This window comes from Dasypus novemcinctus, chromosome 19 (assembly GCF_030445035.2).
Source record: "Dasypus novemcinctus isolate mDasNov1 chromosome 19, mDasNov1.1.hap2, whole genome shotgun sequence".
Lineage (NCBI taxonomy): Eukaryota > Metazoa > Chordata > Mammalia > Cingulata > Dasypodidae > Dasypus > Dasypus novemcinctus.
In genome coordinates this window covers 27,571,206-27,590,266 of record NC_080691.1, presented here as the reverse complement: position 1 = coordinate 27,590,266, position 19,061 = coordinate 27,571,206, and the positions used below count along the sequence as shown (strand labels likewise).

The 19,061-nt window shown below is 42.4% G+C and overlaps 1 long non-coding RNA gene across 1 annotated transcript in view; it reads right to left on the bottom strand.

Moving 5' to 3' along the window:
- Positions 1 to 19,061, bottom strand: part of LOC139436977 (uncharacterized) — a 53,627-nt gene that overhangs the window by 10,729 nt on the left and 23,837 nt on the right. The window lies entirely within an intron of this gene.

Genomic DNA, 19,061 nt, shown 5'->3' with positions numbered 1-19,061 from the left:
ATAGCTGTCTGCCTGACAGTCTACATGTGAGCTTGTAGAAAGAGGCAAAGCCTAGAGAGTCACAGAGTATACAGTGGACCTTGTGGAGAAAACAGAGGAGGAGATCCTGGAGAGAAATGAATCCTGGGAAGAGAGGAATCCAGGAAGCCTGAACCTTGGCAAATGTCGGCAGCCATCTTGCTCCAACATGGGGCAACAGACTTTGGGGATGGAAGTAATTTACACTTTATGGCCTGGTAACTAAGCTTCTACCCCAAATAAATACACTTTATGAAGGCCAACAGACTTCTGGTATTTTGCATCAGCACCCATTTGGCTGACTAACACAGTGGGACCAGAGCCCAGTTTTGAGAAACAAACAGGGACAACCCTAACAATCCAGTTTGAACCAAGAATCAAAGACCAACAGTAACCCACAGCCTCCCACATTAAATCCCAATAAAAGAAAAAGATATTGAGCATGTGAGTAAACTGCATCCTAATCAGATACTTACGCATCAGCAAAAATTTAAAAGCCAGACTAAGAAAATTCCAGGAAAAGGAACATACCAAAGCCCCAAAAGAAATGCACAATTGCAGAGAACTAATTAATGAGATTCACACAAATTTCTGAAATCAAATTATTGAAATAAAGGCAACAAGACTGAAGAAACAAACAAGATGAAAGAGATACTGAACAAGCACAAAGAAAAACTTGAAATCCAGAATAGAAAAGTAACAGAGTTAATGGGAATGAAAGACACAATAGGTGAGATCAAAAGCTCATTCAATATCTGTACATCAGTTGCAGTAAACATAGTATGAACATGTAAAAAGATTATTGCTGGGCAAGGGACAAAGTGTCTGATGTTGAATATGTGGGAGTACTGTATATTGTATATAAGAATTACTGTGCTCTAAAACTTTTCGGAAGACAACCTTAATAATTAGAAGAAAAAAAAACAGAAAAAGGACGTAGACCCTGAGGAAGAGATGGAAGAAGTTGCCTTGCCAATGTGCATACAGGGCAACACGTACTGCAGTGATGGAAGGCAAAACATCAAAAACAAAGCTTTTTCATTTTTAAATTTTTTGATGCCCCAATTTACTTTTACTTGAATATTTCTAAATTAGTATGTATTCTATATCTAACCTCTAAACCCATCACTATATTCCATTTTACTATTAATGGAACCTGGCAATATATTGGGCTTCATTGTCAAGAAGGTTTTGGACAACAGAGGGGTTCAATGGTGGCGGGGGAGGAATACTGGTATGGGGTGTGATTGGTGGGGGGGCGCATGGTTGGGAGGGAGTTCTCCAGGGCATATGTGCAGGATGCATAAAAATGTTTGGATATTTTCATAGTGGTTACAGTTGGGAACGATGGCTCAGGGAGTGCTGAGTTCCTGGCTGGGGGAGCTCTGCCACATTCCCTAATGGAACAGCAACAATCCTCTGAAAGCAATGGCTAAGACGAATAAGGAAGGATAGTCCAACAATGAGCCCTTGATGCTAATGACTATGCTTGTGGGCCTGTGGGCCTGAAATAAGAACTAGGCCTAGAGCTGCAAGGTGCCTAAGAGTTACCTCCTGAGAGCCTCCATGTTGCTCAAATGTGGCCAGTCTTGAAGCCAAACTCAGTATGTAAATGCACTGCCACCCACCCCACCCCACCCCCCCAGCGTGGGACATGACTCCTGGGGATGAGCCTCCCTGGCACCAAGGGATTACTACCAAATACCAGCTGATGATGTGGCTGGAGAACGACCTTGAATAAAATGGTCACCTCAACCAGCAGAATATGTCAGCCTACATGTAATGACAGGAGTCAGAAATGTTTTTTGACCCTAAACAAAGGGGGAAATGGAAAGGACAAATGAGTTTCTATGGCTATGAGTCTCCAAAAAAGAGCCAGGAGGTCATCAGAGGGGTTCCCCTTAGGCACACCTCCGCAGAGTCCCAGGGACAGCTAAAGTAGATATAAACCCAGATAATGGTTCTTTTGAGGGCTACAGAGACCCACAGGTTCCCTGGTCATGATAGATGGACTTCAGTGCCATGTCAGTTGGCCCTACTGTGGAGTTTGTGTTCCTGAGTGTGATGGAGTTGGACTCAGATGTGATCTTTGTTCACAAGCCTCTCCAGTCACTTTTACCGGATCTGTGGTTGGTGCTTGGGTTTAGTGTATACTCAGTGGATGTGAATCTCTGGACTGTCCACATGATAGCCAAGTGCTGAGCCTCAACAGATTTGCAACTCCTACCCTCTGGTTTATTGGACTTACCCCAGCCAGCTAACAGGGAGGTGAAGAAGGTCAACCACCATACCAGGGAGCCAAGAGTGCCTACAACTGCAAACAAGAGAATTGCATCCATCATCCAACTGGCATTGACGCACCCTCTCAATACAGAGATGGAGTGGACGTAACCATTCCAAGGCCCACAGAACGGAGGAATAGAGTATAGATTAGAGTGGACTTACTGATACTCTATTCTGGAACTAATGGGATTAGTAATGGAAGTAAATGTAGCACTGAGATGGAGAAAGTGGTCATGGTAGCTGCTGAGGGTGGGAATGGGAAGAAGAGATGTGATGTGGGGGCATTTTCAGGACTTGGAGGTGACCTGGGTGTAGTGCAGGGACACTTACTGGACATTGTATGTCCTCCCATGGCAAACTGGATGGACTGGGGGAAAGTGTAATCTGTAATGTGGACCACTGACCATGTGGTACAGCAGTGCTCAGAGATGTATTCACCAAGTGCAATAAATGTCCCATGATGATGGAGGAGGTTGTGGTTATGGGAGGAGTGGGGTGAGGGGGGTGGGTGGGACCTCATCTTTTTTTAATGTAACATTAAAAATTAATTAATTTTTTTAAAAAGCTCATTAAAGCTGTACAACAGCAAACTTGAAATGATAGAAGAATAAATGACACCAAAGACAGAACAGGTGAAATTGAAGAGAAAGAAAAGGATGGAAAAAATTTCAGCAGGGGCTCAGGGAGTTGAATGAAAACACAAAAAGCAACAATATATATGTCATAGGAGTTCCAAAAAGAGGAGAAGGGAAACGGCAAAAAAAAAAAAAAAAAAAGGAATATTTGAGGAAATAATAGCTTAAAATTTCTCAACTCTCATGAAAGAAATGAAACTGCTTGTCCAAGAAGCCCATCATACCCCAATGAGAATAAATCCAATTAGACCTATTCCAAGAAACATGCTACTCAGAAAGTCAAATGTCAGAGATAAAGAGAACATTCTGAGAGCAGAAAAGGGAACCATCACTTATAAGGGATACCCAGTAAAACATAGTACAGATTCCTCACCAGGAAACATGGAGGAGAGAAGACAGTGGTATGATACAATGGGGAGACCGAAGGAGAAAAACCGCTAGTCAGGAATTCTGCATTCCACATAATTTTCCTTCAAATATTCAGGTGACTACATAAAATACTCACAAGCAAACAGGAACTGAGACAGTTCTAATAAAGAATCCATCTTGAAGGAAAGATAAAGGAAGCCTTAAGAACCTGAAATACAAGACAGGAGAGAGTCTTGGGGAAGAGTACAGAAGAAGAAATAGCAGAAAAGATAACCAAAGTCTGAAAAGACAGACCCAAATTTGATATCACACATGATAACCAAGGAACAAAATGGTGGAAATTAATAATTCATTTACAGTAATATCATTGATTGTGAATGGATTAAACTCTCCAATCAAAAGTATAGGCTGACAGGATGTATTTTTTTTTAAAAAGCATGAGCCATCCATATGCTGTTTACCAGAGACCCTCCTTAGACCCAGGGATACAAACTGCCTGAAAGGGAAAGGATGGAAAAAGACACTCCATGCAAATAGTAACCAAAAAACAGCAGGGATAGCAGGGATAATCCATATATATATATATATGGACAAAACAGACTATAAATGCAAAAAAGTTTTTAAGAGATACAGAATGCAATTAAGTATTAATAAAAGAACAATTGACCAGGAAGATAGAACAGATATAAATATCTATGCACCTAACCAAGGTTCCCAAAAACTCATGAGACAAATGCAGGGAAAACTGAAAGGAGAAATAGGCATCTCTACAAGAATCACTGGAGACTTCAACACACCTCTCACATCATCAGATTGAACTAGACAGAACATCAAGAAGAAAATAGAGAACTTAAACAATATGAGAAATGAGTTAGACCTAACAGAAAAATACACTATTGCACCTCCCAGGGCTTTCTCAAAAGGGTGAAAAGACAGCTGAATCAAAGGGAGAAATTACTTGGAAATCACACGTCCGGTAAGGGTTTAATATGCAGCATATACAAAGTGATGTTACAAGTCACCCATACAAAGACAAATGGCACAATTTAAAAATGGGCAAAAGACAGTAATAGACATTTGTCCAAAGAAGCAACACAAAACACGTGAAAAATGTTCAACATCAGTAATGATGAGGGAAATGCAAATCAAAACAATGAGATATCATTTCACAACTACCAGAATGGCCACTATTAAAAAGCCAGAGAACTGCAAGTGTTGGAGATGTGAAGGGATAGGAACACTTATTCACCGTTGGTAGGAATGCAGAATGGTACAGCCACTGTGGAGGAGTTCCTGTATTTGGCAGTTCCTGAAGAAGTTGAACAGAAACTTGCGACGGGATCCTGCAATACCGCTAAGGACGGAGTAGCAACACGAATAGACATCTGCACACCTACATTTACAGTGGTGTTATTCACAATTGCCAAAAGCTGGAAGCCACCCAGGTGTCCATCAGCCGATGAACGGATAAACAAACTGGGGTGGATTCATACAATGGAATATTACGCAGTGCTAAGAAGAAAGGAAGTCATAAACCATGTGACAATATGGATGAACCTGGAGGACTGTTGTTGACAGGCACAAAAGGACAAATGCAGGAAGCTTGTGTTCCTACAGCCTAAAAGTATTGTGAAACATAATGCATGATTCCATTTATATGAAATGTAAATATAAATCAACTGATACAGGAAAAAAGAAGTATTTGTGCAAAAATAGCCAGAAATGGGATCTGTCGAGAGCAGCGGAAGCACAGAGACTGAGAGGTGATGGACTTTGTTTTTTCATTTATTATTATTATTGAAATGATGAAAATGCTCTAATGATGACTGCGGTGATCAATACACAACTATGTGATTGTGCCAAATATCACTGATGGTGCACTGTGAATGAACTGTATGCTTTGTTGATATGTACCAATAAAATTGATTTAAAAAAAAAAAGCCAAACAACACTTAAAAATGGGAAAATATGTGAATACACATTCACCAAAGAAGAAACATTCAATTATTTTCTTTGCAAGGGAAATACAAGTTATAATCTGCAATACATACTAGAATGGCTAAAATCAAGAGACAATATCAACTGTTAAAAAGACGTGGAAAAACTGGAGCCCTCATACGTTTCTCGTGAGAATGCAAAATGGTGCTGCCACTTTTGGGAGTATTTTGTAAGTTTCTTAAAAATATAAACTTACCATAATTCTTGATAATTCCATCTAAGAAAACTATCCAAGAAAAAAGAAACTGTGCCCTTGCAATGATTCCTAGGGCAAGTGCATAGCAGCCAAAAGGGGAAAAAGAAATACGAATGTCTATTAGCTGATGCATGGATTACAAAAGGTGGTACATCGATAAATAGATTTATGTCTATGTAGGGGGGGACCATGGAGGGAAGCGGACTTCACGGGAGGAGGAGTGACCAGGTGGGAGGAGGGACTGTGGACAGGGGTGATCCTGGGGGAGGGACCATGGAAGGACAGGAGGGTCCTTGCGGGGAAGCAGCAGGTTCCACTGAAAGGGAAGGGACCATGGGGAAGAGGAGGGACCTTGAGGAGGAGGAGAGCTCATGGGGGGGGAGGGATTGTGTGGAGTCGTGGGGGGTGAGTAACATAGGGATGGACAGACTTTGGGGGTCAGGAGGGACTGAAGGGGTTCAGGAGGGACAACTGGTGGGGACAGACCATTGGGGAAGTGACCATGGGGGGTAAAGGAGGAACCAGAACCAGGGAAGAAAAGACCATGGGTGGGGGCTAATTGTGGGGGGAGGGACAGTAGGGGTGAAGGAGGGACTTCGGGGGGGGCTGCAGGGACTGTGGGGGAGGAGGGACCGTAGGCAAGTGAGAGAAAATATGGGGAGGAATCGTGGGTGGAGGAAAGGACCACAGGGGTAGAGGAAGGACTTTGGGGGTCAGGAGGGGCCCTGGGAAGAAGGACCATGAGAGGGGGAGGAGGGAACATGGAGGGAAGAGGGACCATGGAAGAGCACCAGGGACCTTGGCGGGGGCAGCAGAGTCCACTGGGGAGGAGGGACCATGGGGCAGGAGAGAACCGACAGTAGGGGTCGCAGTAGGGAACATGGGCTGAGTCGGGCCTTGGGGGACCTGAGGGACTGTGAGGTGGGCAGAGGGACGGACACGTGAGGGGGCCGAAGGGACCGTGAGGGGGCCAGACAGACCTTAGGTGGAAGAAGGGAAACTGGGGGGAGGAGAGATGGAAGGAGGAGGAGGGACCATGGGGGTAGGGACTGTTCCTCTTTCCTCGGATGCAGAGCCCTGTGCAGCATGCCAGCGGGGCTCGCCCAAGATCCTGCACTCCGCCCTGGCCCCCCACCTCGCCCCTGCCAGCCCCATCCTTGGCGGCAGAGGAAGTGCCCACAGCAAGGCACGACTGTCCCAGGCCACCTTCAGGGTCCTGACGGGCGCAGGACCGGTAGGGACAGCGCCACGCACAACTTTCCGGGACCCCCGCGTGCCCCCAAAGGTGACTGATCAGGATCTTTAAGGGGCAAGGGACAGGCACCCCCTCAAAGCAGCAAGGGGAGGCTCGCTCGCCCACTATTCAGGGTCCATGGGGGCCCTGCCCTGCCTATGCCCGGCCCCGACGCCAAGTCTGATCCCAAAATACCCCTAAGGCAGGGTCTGTGACAAGGGAGGGGGACCCAAGGCGCCGGGCCTGAGCACTCTACATAGCCCACCCACACCGTGGGCCACACACCACGTCCCTCGCTGCCTTCCTGGGCCCAGGGGGCAGAGCCGGAGCCTGTGCAGCAAGTCCTCTGGGCGCTGCCCAAGCACCGCGAGCTCTTCAAGGTGCCCCGGCTCCATGTACCAGGTGGGACTTGAGGGGCCTGGAGCATGTGCAAGCACTCTGGGTCACTGGGGTCCACTTTGGATCCAGGATTCCAACCCAGAAGAGGGAGTGGCCCTATTGGTGACAGACAGCACCCAGCAGGCAATCAATATGCTGTCAGGCATACACCTGGGAACCCACTGGTGCAAAAATCAGTAACATTTCTGTACACCAATAATGAGCAATCTGAGGAGAAAATCTAGAAAAGGTAACTTTTCCAATAGTAACTAGAAAAATAAAATACCTAGAAATAAATTTAACTAAAGACGTAAATGTCTTATACACAGAAAATGAAAACACTGTTGGAGGAAATCGAAGACCTAAATAAATGCAAGAATATTCCCTGTTCATGGAGAGGAAGACTAAATATCATTAAGATGTCTCTCCTTCCCCAAAAATCTACAGATCTAATGCAATCCCAATAAAAATCAACACCACATTTTTTACTACATTGGAAAAAATACCTATGAAATTTATTTGAAAGGGCAAAAGGTCCTGAAAACTCAAAGACATACTAAAAAAAAAAAAAATGAAATCAAAGTAATCACACTATCTGACTTTAAAACATACTACAAAGCTACAGTGATCAAAATTGCATGGCATTGGCACAAGGACAGACACACTGACAATTGGAACTGAATTGAGAGTTCTGATATAGATCCTCACATGCAGAGTCACCTGATATTCGACAAGGCCACCAAGCCCATTCAACTGGGAGAGAATGGACTCTTCAAAAATGCTGCTTGGAGAATTGGATATCCATATCCAAAAGAGAGAGGAACACCATTTCACAGCATATACAAAAATCAACTCAAGATGGATCAAAGATCTACATAGAAGAACCAAGGCCATAAAGACCCTGGAAGATAAGGTAGGGAAGCATCTACAGGATTTTGTAATAGGAAATGGTTTCAGGAACTTCACACACAAAGCATGAGCATTAAAAGACAAAATAGTTAAAATGGACCTCCTCAATATTAAAACCTTTTTTTACCACAAAGGAGTTTGTCAGGAAAGTGAAAAGACAGCCTACCAAATGGGAGAAAATATGTGGTACCCATATAGCTGGTAGGAGCCTTATATTCAGATTATATATAAAGAAATCCTGTATCTCAAAACTGAAGAGACAACCCATTTAAAAACTGGGCAAGTGATGTGAACAGACACTTCTGCAAAAAAAGGAAGACAAATGGCTAAAAAGCACATTAAAAACACTCAACATCACAAACTATTAAGGAAATGCAAATCAAAACTACAATGAGATACCATCTTACACCCATGAGACTAGTGGCTATTAAAAAAAACAGGGGACTACAAGAGTTGGAGAGGATGTGGAGAGATGGGAACCCTCATCCACTGCTGGTGGCAATGTAGAAGGTTCCAGCCATTGTGGAGGACACATTGGAGGTTCCTCAAAAAACTAGAGTGAGATCTGCCATATGGTATATACATACAATGGAATGCTACTCAGCTGTAAGAGGGAATACAGTAGTAACATATGGGATAACATGGATGAATCCTGAGGACCTTATTTTGAGTGAAGCGAGCCAGGCATTAAAGGACAAATATTGCATGACCTCTCTGATATGAAGCAAGCAAATCAAGCCGACTCACAACTAGAGTTTGGAAGATAGGTTTAGAGGAAATGGAAAGGGAGAAGCCGGTTGTGAGAAAACAAAGGCAAAATCTAGAATAAAGTGGAAGGGAGTAGTTATGCAGTGAAGGAATATGACAGGAGGTTGGGCAGTGCAAGCTGGACAGGGGGGCTAGGGTGGGGAGAATGGGTTGACTGTTCATGGAACTGGGGGAAAGGTTGGGGGGGAGCAGGTGAACAGTAGGGATTGGCGGGTACATGGTTGAAACTACCATGTTGAGAAAACTCTTTTGGCAATAGGACAAGGAAGGGTTACTGGTTTAGGGTGTTGGATAGGGGTCATTTGGCAGAGGGTGCACCTGGGGCAGGCTTCTAAGTAGTGTGTCAGTGCTCATCTTTTCCTACTGTGCTATATTAGTGGGTAGAGACCAATTCAACGAGCAGGAAGGTGTTGTATCCCCATCCTGGGGAGGCACGATGTTCTCAAACAGCGAGGAAGATGTCCCACAGGAGCATGGGTCGCTCCTAATGAGGGGGACCGCCTAGTGTGTCAAGCCCTCAGCACTGATGCAAGTATCTACGACTCTTGACCTTTAAGCAGTGAAGTTTGGTTGTCACTGTGGGAACCGAGGGGAGGGGAAGAGAGGTATAGAACAGATGGAAGAGGGGGTAATTGGGGGACAATGGAAGTGTTCTGTATGATTGTGAAAGGACAGATACAGGCCATGTTAAATTTCACCAAAATTGTATAAAAGTATACGGTCTAAAATGTTAACCATAATGTAAACTACGGACCATTGTTATTAGTTATGTTTCAATATTAGTACATCAGTTACAGGAAAAGTAACATCCAAATGTAGAAACATCGTTGGTGGGAAAGGGGCAAAACGGGAGGATGTTGGGTATATGGGAGTGCCTATATTCTGTATGTGACTTAACTGTGACCTAAAACTTCTCTGAAGACAAAAGGAGAAAAGTAATACATGGTAAGAAATGGAGGTCAATGAAAATATACATACAGGACAAGAAATATTACAGTGATCAAAGGTAAAACAAAAAAATATTGTTAATATTTTTCATTTCTAATACCCCCAATTTTTTCCCTATTTTAGTTTTAGTTTTCCTAGATTATTACGTATTTTAATTCTTATGTTTCAATCTTTCTTGACAATTTCATTTTCTTATTAATTGAATTTGGAAATATTTTTGGCTTCATTCTGAAGAAGTTTGGATCACAGAAGGATTACAACTATGGCATGGGAGGATCACTGTTGTGGAATTTCAGTGATAGGGGACACATGGGAGGAAGTTCACCTGGGGATACATATGAGGTATATAAATATGTTCAAATGTTCATGGGTCATTGCCACAGAGGGCAGAGATTCACACAACTATTGCAAGAATACTGAATTTGATTCTTGGGAGTTCTGCCACATTCTCTAATGGTACAACGACAATCCCCCAAATAAAGGGGCAATGACTAGTGAAGGATGGTCCACTGATGTGCCCTTGATATTGACAACTATGCTTATGAGCCTTCTGCTCTTGAATTTTCAACTTAGCCTAGGGATATGAGAGCTACCATGTTACTCAAATGTGACCTCCCTCAAAGCAAAACTCAGCATATAAATGCATTATGTTATGGCCAGTGTGGGACATGACTCCCAGGAATGAGCTTCCCTGGCACAGGATTACTACCACGCACTGGTAAAAGACAGTGAATTAAAAAGTAAATGGTAAAGATAAATGAGTTTATATGCTAAGAAATTTCAAAATGAGCCAGGAAGTCAGCAGAAAGGTCGCATTTATGAACATCTCAGCAGGATCTCATACAGTGCCAAAGTAGATACTACCACAAATATTGGGGCAACTGAAGGTTCCATAGAACCTACGTCCTATGGTCATGACAGACAACTCCAGAGATTGGTACCTTGCGAATGGGTCTTACTTTGGACTCTGTGTTCCGGAGTGTGACAAGAGTTGGACTCAAATGTGACTTCTCTACACCTGCCTCTTCTAACCCTTTATTTCAACCTATACTTGGTGCTGGAGTTGGTAGCTATACATCCAGGTATTTGAAATGTGGAAAAGAAAAACAACTGTCCTCATGGGAATGAAATACACAAAACGGGAGGATCAAAAATACATTAGAGGCATACTATAGCAGATCTAATCATAGAAGAAAAAATAAGTGATACCAAAGACAGAACAACTGAAAGTGAAGAATGCAAAGAACGGGGGGGGGGGGGGGGGGGAATAGAAAAAATCAAACAGAGAATCAGGGAGTTGAATGAGAACACAAAACACAACAACATATGTATCATGGGAGTTCCAGAAGGAGAAGAGAAGGGGGAAAGGGTCAAAATGAGTATTTAAGGAAATAATAGCTGAAAATTTACCAAGTCTCATAAAAGAAATGAACCTACATGTCCAAGAAGCCCACTATATCCCAATCAGAATACATACAAAGAGACCTGCTCCAGGGCACATACTACTCAGAATGTGATTGTTAAAGATAAAGAGAAAATTTTGACAGTAGTAAGGGAGAAGCAAACCATCACATACAAGGATGCCCAGTAAGACTTAGTGCTGATTTCGCATCAGAAACCAAGGAGATCAAACAGTGGTATGACACAATTAGCAGAAGGAAAGAGAAAAACTGCCAGCCAAGAACTCTGCATCCAGAATAACTTTCCTCCAGATATGAAGGTGAGTATAACATATTCACAAACAAACAGAAACTAAGAGATTTTGTCAACAGCAATCCAGCTTGCAGGAAATAGTAAGGAAGCCTTAAAGTCTGAAAGAAAAAGATAGAAGAGAGAGGCCTGGAGGAGAGTATAGAGGAAAGAACAGCCAAAGATAAAAGATATATATCTTTTGGATAGCCAAAAGAGTAAAAAGACAGACCAAAATGTGATATGACATATGAAACCCAAAGAATAAAACGGTGGAAGTAAATAATGCATTTATAACAATATTGTTGATTGTGAATGGGTTAACTAACCAATCAAAACATGGAGATTGACAGAATGGATAAAAACACGAGCCATCCATATGCTGCCTACAAGAGATCCACATTAGATCCAAAGTTACACACTGGCTGAAAGGGAAAGGTTGGGAAAATATCCTCCATGCAAATAGTAACAAAAAAAGTTCAGGGGTAGCTATCCTATTATCGGAGCAAACAGACTTTAAATTCAAAAAAGTCAGAAGAGAAGAAGGCTATTATCTATTAATAAAAGGGACAATTCACCAGGAAGATATATCTATGCACCTATCAGGGCTGCCACAAAATACCTAAGACCAACTCTGACAAAACTGAAGGGAGAAACAGACATCTCTACAATAATCATTGGAGACTTTAACACACCATTCAAAGCATGAGACAGAACTAGATAGAAGATCAACAAGGAAAGAGAGATCTTAAACAAGATGATAAACAAATTAGGCCTAAGAAACATACAGAATGCTGCAAACAAATGCAGAGGGTTACACATTCTTCTCAGGTGCCCAGAACCTTCTCCAGGATGGACCACATGTTAGGGCACAATGCAGCTCTCAATAAATAGGAAAAGACTGAAATTATACAAAGTACCTTCTTAGATCATAATGGAATGAAACTAGAATCAATAATAGACAGGAAAAAGGTAAATTTGAAACTGTGGGGAGTCTAAACAACATACACCAAATAATCAGTGGCTAAAGGAAGAAAGAGCAAGCAGTATCAATAAACGCATTGAGACAAATGGAAACAAGAACACAGCTTATCAAAACGTATGGGATAGAGCAAAGGCACTCATGAGAGGGAAATTTAACGTCATAAATGCCTATATTAAAAAGGAAGAAAGAGCTAAACTCAAAGAGTAAACCGAATTCCTAGAGAAATTAGAAAAAGAACAGTAAACCAAACCTCAAAGCAAGCAGAACAAAAGAAATAATAAAGACTGGAGCAAAAATAAATGAAATTGAGAATAGAAAAAAATCAAAATTAGAAAGCTGGTCCTCTGAGAAGATTAGTAAAATTGACAAATCCCTAACAAGATTAACTAAACAAACAAACAAAAAAGAGGCAAATAAATACAATCAGAAATGAAAGGGAGGAAGTAATGACTGACCCCACAGAAATAAAAAGGATCATAAGAGGATATTATGAGACACTGTATGCCAACATAGAAATGGTTAATTTTCTAGAAATACACAAACAACCTACACTGATACTACAAGAAACATAAGAACTTACCAAACCAATCACATTTAAAGAGACTGAATCTGTCATCAAAAATCTCCCAAAAAAGAAAGCCCAGGACCAGATAGCTTCAGACGTGAATTCTACCAAACATTTCAAAAAGAATTAACACCACATCTGTTCAACCTCTTTAAAAAAATTGAAGAGGAGGGAAAATTACCCAACATTTAAATGAAGCCAACATTACCCTAATCCCAATGCCAGATAAAAATACTACAAGAAGGGCAATGGCAAAGATCAATAAAGAAGGATGGTCCAACAATGAGCCCTTGATACCCATAACTATGCTTATGAGCCTGTGTGCCTGAAATACCAACTAGACCTAGAGATGCAGCATGCCCAATTGTTACCTCCTGAGAGCTTCCATGTTGCTTAAATATGGCCACTCTCTAATCCAGACTCAGCATGTAAATGCATTACCTTACCCTCTGTGTGGGACAAGACTTTCGGGGATGAGCCTCCATAGTGCCGAGGGATTACTATCTAGCACCAGCTGGTGACGTAACTAGAAAAAGACCTTAAATAAAAGGGTCAACTCAGACCAGCAGAATATCTCAGCCTACATGTAGGAACGTGTTAAAAATTGCTTTTTGACATGGAATAAAAGGGGGAAAAGGGAAAAACAAATGAGTTTATATGGCTAAGAGTCTTCATAAAAGAGTCATCAGAGGGGTCGCACTTACACACACCTCAGCAGAACCCGAGAAACAGCCAAAGCAGATGCAACCCCAGGTACCGGTTCTCCTGAGGGCTACGGAGACCCACACATTCTATGGTCATGGCAGATGGCTCTGGAATTCAGTGCCATGTCAGCTGGCCCTACTTTGGAATTTTTGTTCCTGAGTGTGATGGAGTTAGACTCAGATGTGACCTTTCTATACATACCTCTTCTGTCACTTTTACTGAACCTATGGTTGGTGCTGGGGTTGGTGGATACTCAAGAGACTTGAATCTCTGGACTGTCCATATCCCAGCTAAACCCTGACCCTCAGCAGAGTTGCAACTCCTACCCTCTGGTTCATAGGACTTACCAGATGAGCTAACAGGGAGGTGAAGATGGTCAACTACCTCACCAGGGAAACAAGAGTGCCTACAACTCCAAGCAGGAGAATTGCATTCATCAACCATATGGGTCTAATCTGCTCTCGATATAGAAGTGGAGTGGACATCACCATTCCAGGGTCTACAGGATGGAAGAATAAAATATGGATTAGAGTAGACTTACTTTTATTCTACTAATGAACTATTCTGACTAGTAATGGAAGAAACTATAGCATTGATATGGAGAAAGTGGACATGGTACTTGTTGAGGGCAGGGAGAGGGAAGAAGAGGTTTGATGTGGGACAATTTTGGGACTTGGAGTTGTCTAAAATGATACTGCAGGGACAGAGGCTGGACATTATATATCCTACCATAACCCAATGAATGGACTGGTAGAGGGTAAACTACAATGGAAACTATTATCCATGAGGTGCAGCAGTACTGCAAAATGTATTTACCAAATGCGATAAATGTGCCACAATAATGCAAGAGGATGTTGATGTGGGAGGAGTGGGGTGAGAGGGGATGGGGGATATATGGGAACCTCTTATATTTTTTTAATGTAACATTAAAAAAATGAAGAAAAAAACTTAAAAAAAATACTTCAAGAAGAGTAAATTGCAGATGAAACCCTCTAAGGAATTTAGATGCAAAAATTCTGAACAAACTATTTCCAAATTGAATCCAGCAGCATTATCAAAGACTTACATATCAGGTGATGTGGGGGCATTTTCGGGGATTGGAGTTGTCCTGGGTGGTGCTGCAGGGACAGTTACCAGACATTGTATGTCCTCCCATGGCACACTGGGTGGACCGTGGGAGAGTATGGGCTATGGTGTGGACCATTGACCATGAGGTGCAGCGGTGCTCAGAGATGTATTCACCAGGTGCAGTGAGTGTCTCATGATGATGGAGGAGGTTGTTATGGGTGGAGAAGTAGGGTGAGGGGGGTTGGGGTATATGGGGATATCATATTTTTTCAATGTAACATTAAAAAAATTAAGAGATGGGGTGGCGGCGGTGGGGGAGAATGGGGGCTTCATATTTTTTTAATGTAATATTTTTTTTTAAAATGAATTGAGTAGAATTTGAAAAAAATAAAGAAAAAAAAAAAAAGTCTTACATATCAGGACCAAGAAGGATTTTTCCTGATATGCAAGACAGCTGAACATAAGAAAGTCAATCAAACTAATACACCACACTAACACAATGGAGGAAAATAAGCACAAGATCATCGCAACTGACACACACACAAAAAGGCATTTAACAAAATCCAGCACTCTTTCTTGATAAAAAACACCTCAAAACATATGAATGGAAAGAAAATTCCTCAAGATGATAAAAGGCATATGTGAAAATCCCACAGCCAACATCAATCAGTTGGGAAATGTTGAAACCTTTCCGCCTAAGATCAGGAAAAAATCAAGGCTGCCCACTATCACTCGAAACTGCCATTTTCTCGCCTTGATAAAACAGGAAGTGAGGCAGGGAGACTGCCTTTGAGCATTAAAAAGAGGACTTTCTGGGAAGCGCATGTGTCTCAATCGATTGGGCTCCTGTCTACCATATGGGAGGCCCTGGGTTCACGCCCCAAAGCTTCCTGGTGAAGGCAACCTGGCCCACGCCTACGGAGAGCTGGCGCAGCAAGACGAACAACAAAGGGAGACACGCAGAGACAGGAGAACACACAGCGAATGGACACAGATAGCAGACAGCAAGCAAGCAGCAATACGGGAAGGTAAATAAATTAAATTAAGTTAAATAACAGGGCTTTCTTTGTTGCAAAATGTCTGAAATCTGATGGAAAAAATTTCAGGAATGAATCTGCTGATATTCTGTTCTTCACAAAATAGAAAGGTAGTTAAAATGATCTCATGGTCGCCTGGACCCCGGATATCTGTTAAAATAAATAGAACCATTTTCAGTAATTGAATTTCCCTGTTCATTGTGCAATTGAATTGCTGGGTTATCTGTCACCATCCTGGCAGGATCGCCTCTCCCTGCCATGGCTGGGAACCGTGGCTAACAGAATGCTCCATTCAACAAAGTTCAGGATTGGATTGTTGCGAGCGGGAGGAATGTGCATGGGGTTTAGAAAGCTAAGCCATCATTCTTAAGAGGTCGTGGTGGCCAGAGGCCTCGGCTTCTTGTTCACTCCAGCTTCCCTCGTTGCTCCAGTCGTTCAGGCTGAAACAGATAGTTTTCCTCACCCTCTGGCTCCCCTGTCCAGACCTTCCCTGCCTCGGCTCAGTCTTGCAAAACTTTGCCAAGGGAAAGGGGCAAACAGTAATTAGTGGAGCAATGGGTGACGTTTTTCCCTTTACTAAATTTGATGGCTGAACTCACCTCGAAGTAATATATTTGAGCGCTAGTGATGATTTTGTGTTAAGGCATCTTTGCTGATTAAAATCCTCAGTTTTACTTTTATTTTTACCTTTTTTTTTAATTTTTAAAGAAGTTTTAGATTAGAAAAATGTTACATAAAACATACACCCCACTCCCTCCCCCTCCTACACATACCACATTAACAGCATCCTTCATTCGTGTGGCACATTTGTTATGATTGATAAACACATATTGAATGAAGCATTGCTACTAACAATGGACTACGGTTTACATTAGAGTTTACACTCTGTCCCACCCAATTTTGTAAGTTATGACAAAATATACAATGGCTGGTGACTGTCACTGCAACGTCATACAGGACAAATATAATGTCCCAAAAATGCCTTCATGTTCCAACTCTTACCTCTCCCATCCCTCAGAACCTCTGGTGGCCACTGCCTTTACACCAATGATAACAGTTCTTCCACTGTTCTTATGTCTATTTTTGGTGGTGGTAAGAGAAAAAAATCTAAAACTTTTTTGGGGGCAGTAATGAAAATAAGGCTGGGTAACACTGGTCTAGGAGAAAACACGCTGAATTGGAGAGTCAGGGGTATAATTTCTAATTCTGGCACATACAAAACTTAATCACTCTGAAATGTTTAGTTCTGCTTCTCACCTTTTGATTTCATAACTATGAATATATACACACACATATATATATATATATATTTTTTTTTACTGTGTCTTTGTGTTCAAGACACAAAGATTCCTTTATTCAATGCTTATTTACTTAGTCCTACTACGTACCTCGCAGAGGTCTAAGCACCAAGGTTACAACCAAAGACAGAACTAAACACACACACACAATCTTGGTGCCATGAGGCTTAAAAGCTATGGAAAGATGGGTAATAAAGATATAAATACCACATGATAAGAAGAAACAAAAGGCTGGATAAAATGAAACAGAGTAACAGGGTAGAGAGTGCCATTTTGAATAGAGTAGTCAGGGTAGGTGAAGTGAATTTGAGTAAAGGCATGAATGTAGGGAGGGTGAGATCATGTGACCACAGGGGAAGGGAGTTCCACACAGAGACCTGCAAGTGCAAAGTCCTGACCTGGCTGTGAGGTGGGGAGCAAACTGAAGTAAGCAAAAGGAGAAGAAATTTGAGAGGTAACGGAGGGCTGGGTTGTATAGGTTTTGACAGTTCTAGAAAGAACTTTGGCTGTTATTCTTGGGAAATGGCAAACAATTGGAGGACTTTAAGTAGGGGTATAACAATCTAACATGGTAAATAAATGCTGGGTGGAGAATAGTTCATATTAGACAGAGAGCTTAAGCTGAGACACCAATTAAAGCAATGTAATATTTAGATCTGCTGGTTTGAACTAGAATGAAAATGGTGATCTGTTGTTGGGTTCTGGACACATTTTGAGGGTAAAATCAATAAAATTTGCTGATGGAGAAAACGGTAAGACCAAGATTTTTTGGTGTGACAAAATGGAATCTTTCAGTTGCCACTTATTTAGATGGGGAGAAAAGCAGTGTTCCATTTTAGAAATAGGAGTGAAATGAGAACTGAAAATTGGCCATAGTATTTTTCAATGTAGAGATCTTTTGTGCATTGGTTAAGATGAGGGTTCGACATGTAACAGAGATTTCAAAATAACAATGACTGAAACATAAAAAGTCTGCAGGGTGGCAGTCCAGGGCTTGCATGGGGGCCCTGCACTCATCGGGGACCCAGGTTCTTCTAACTTTCAGTTTCCTTATCCTACTACATGGTGTGATGGTTAGGCTTATGTGTCAGCTTGGCCAGGTTATTGTGCCCAGTTGTTTGGTCAAGTAAGCACTGGACTAATTATAATACATGGGCATTTAAGAACTTTAGTCACCATTGAATTTACTGCAGTGTCACACACAGCTGATTACAATTACATCCCTGTCCCTGCTATCGGTTGAGAGTTGAGAAAGGGACGAACTTTGAGCAACCCCCACTCCACTGTCCACAGGTACTCTGCAGAGGCAAGGCTGGTTCTGGAAATGCTAGGTGCAGAAGGGGCTGGTACAGGAAACCCCTTAGGCCATAGTTCCATGGCGTGGGCACACCCCGCTCTCTGTGGCCCATGCCAGCCCCTTTGGCTGCCAGGAGCTGCACATGAGGACAGCACCTTTGCAAACACGGTCTGAGCAGTGACTTCTGTGAAGATGCTAGTCCTTCCACCCCGGGGGGTTGCACAGGGATCCCTGATGGACAAGCTGGAGGGCCTGGGAGGGGCAACTTTCAAAGCACGCTCTGCAGGGACACCTTGGAGCCTTGGGGATTTGCCCTGACTCCCTGAAGTCCCAACCTCAACTTCACCCTGGCCACGGAGGCTTAGCTGCACAATGGAGAGAAGGGAACGAAGCCTGAGTATGTCCTGGGGATGTTAAGGGATTCTCCATGACCTGGTCAAATAATTACTTGTAATTACTAAACTGCTAAAGTCCTGGATTGATATATCTTATATTAAATATGTGAATGGGAACCCTCCTGGTGAATACCAGTCTCTCCCTTGTGGAGCTTGCATTTCAGGGAGCAAACCAAAGGCTGGGTTTTGAGCATCCACAAGGAGGGAAGACCTCCTCTAGTTCAGAGATGGAGGCTTTGCAGTGGCTTCTAAAGGGTGAGACAGGGCTACCTGGAAAGAAAGAATT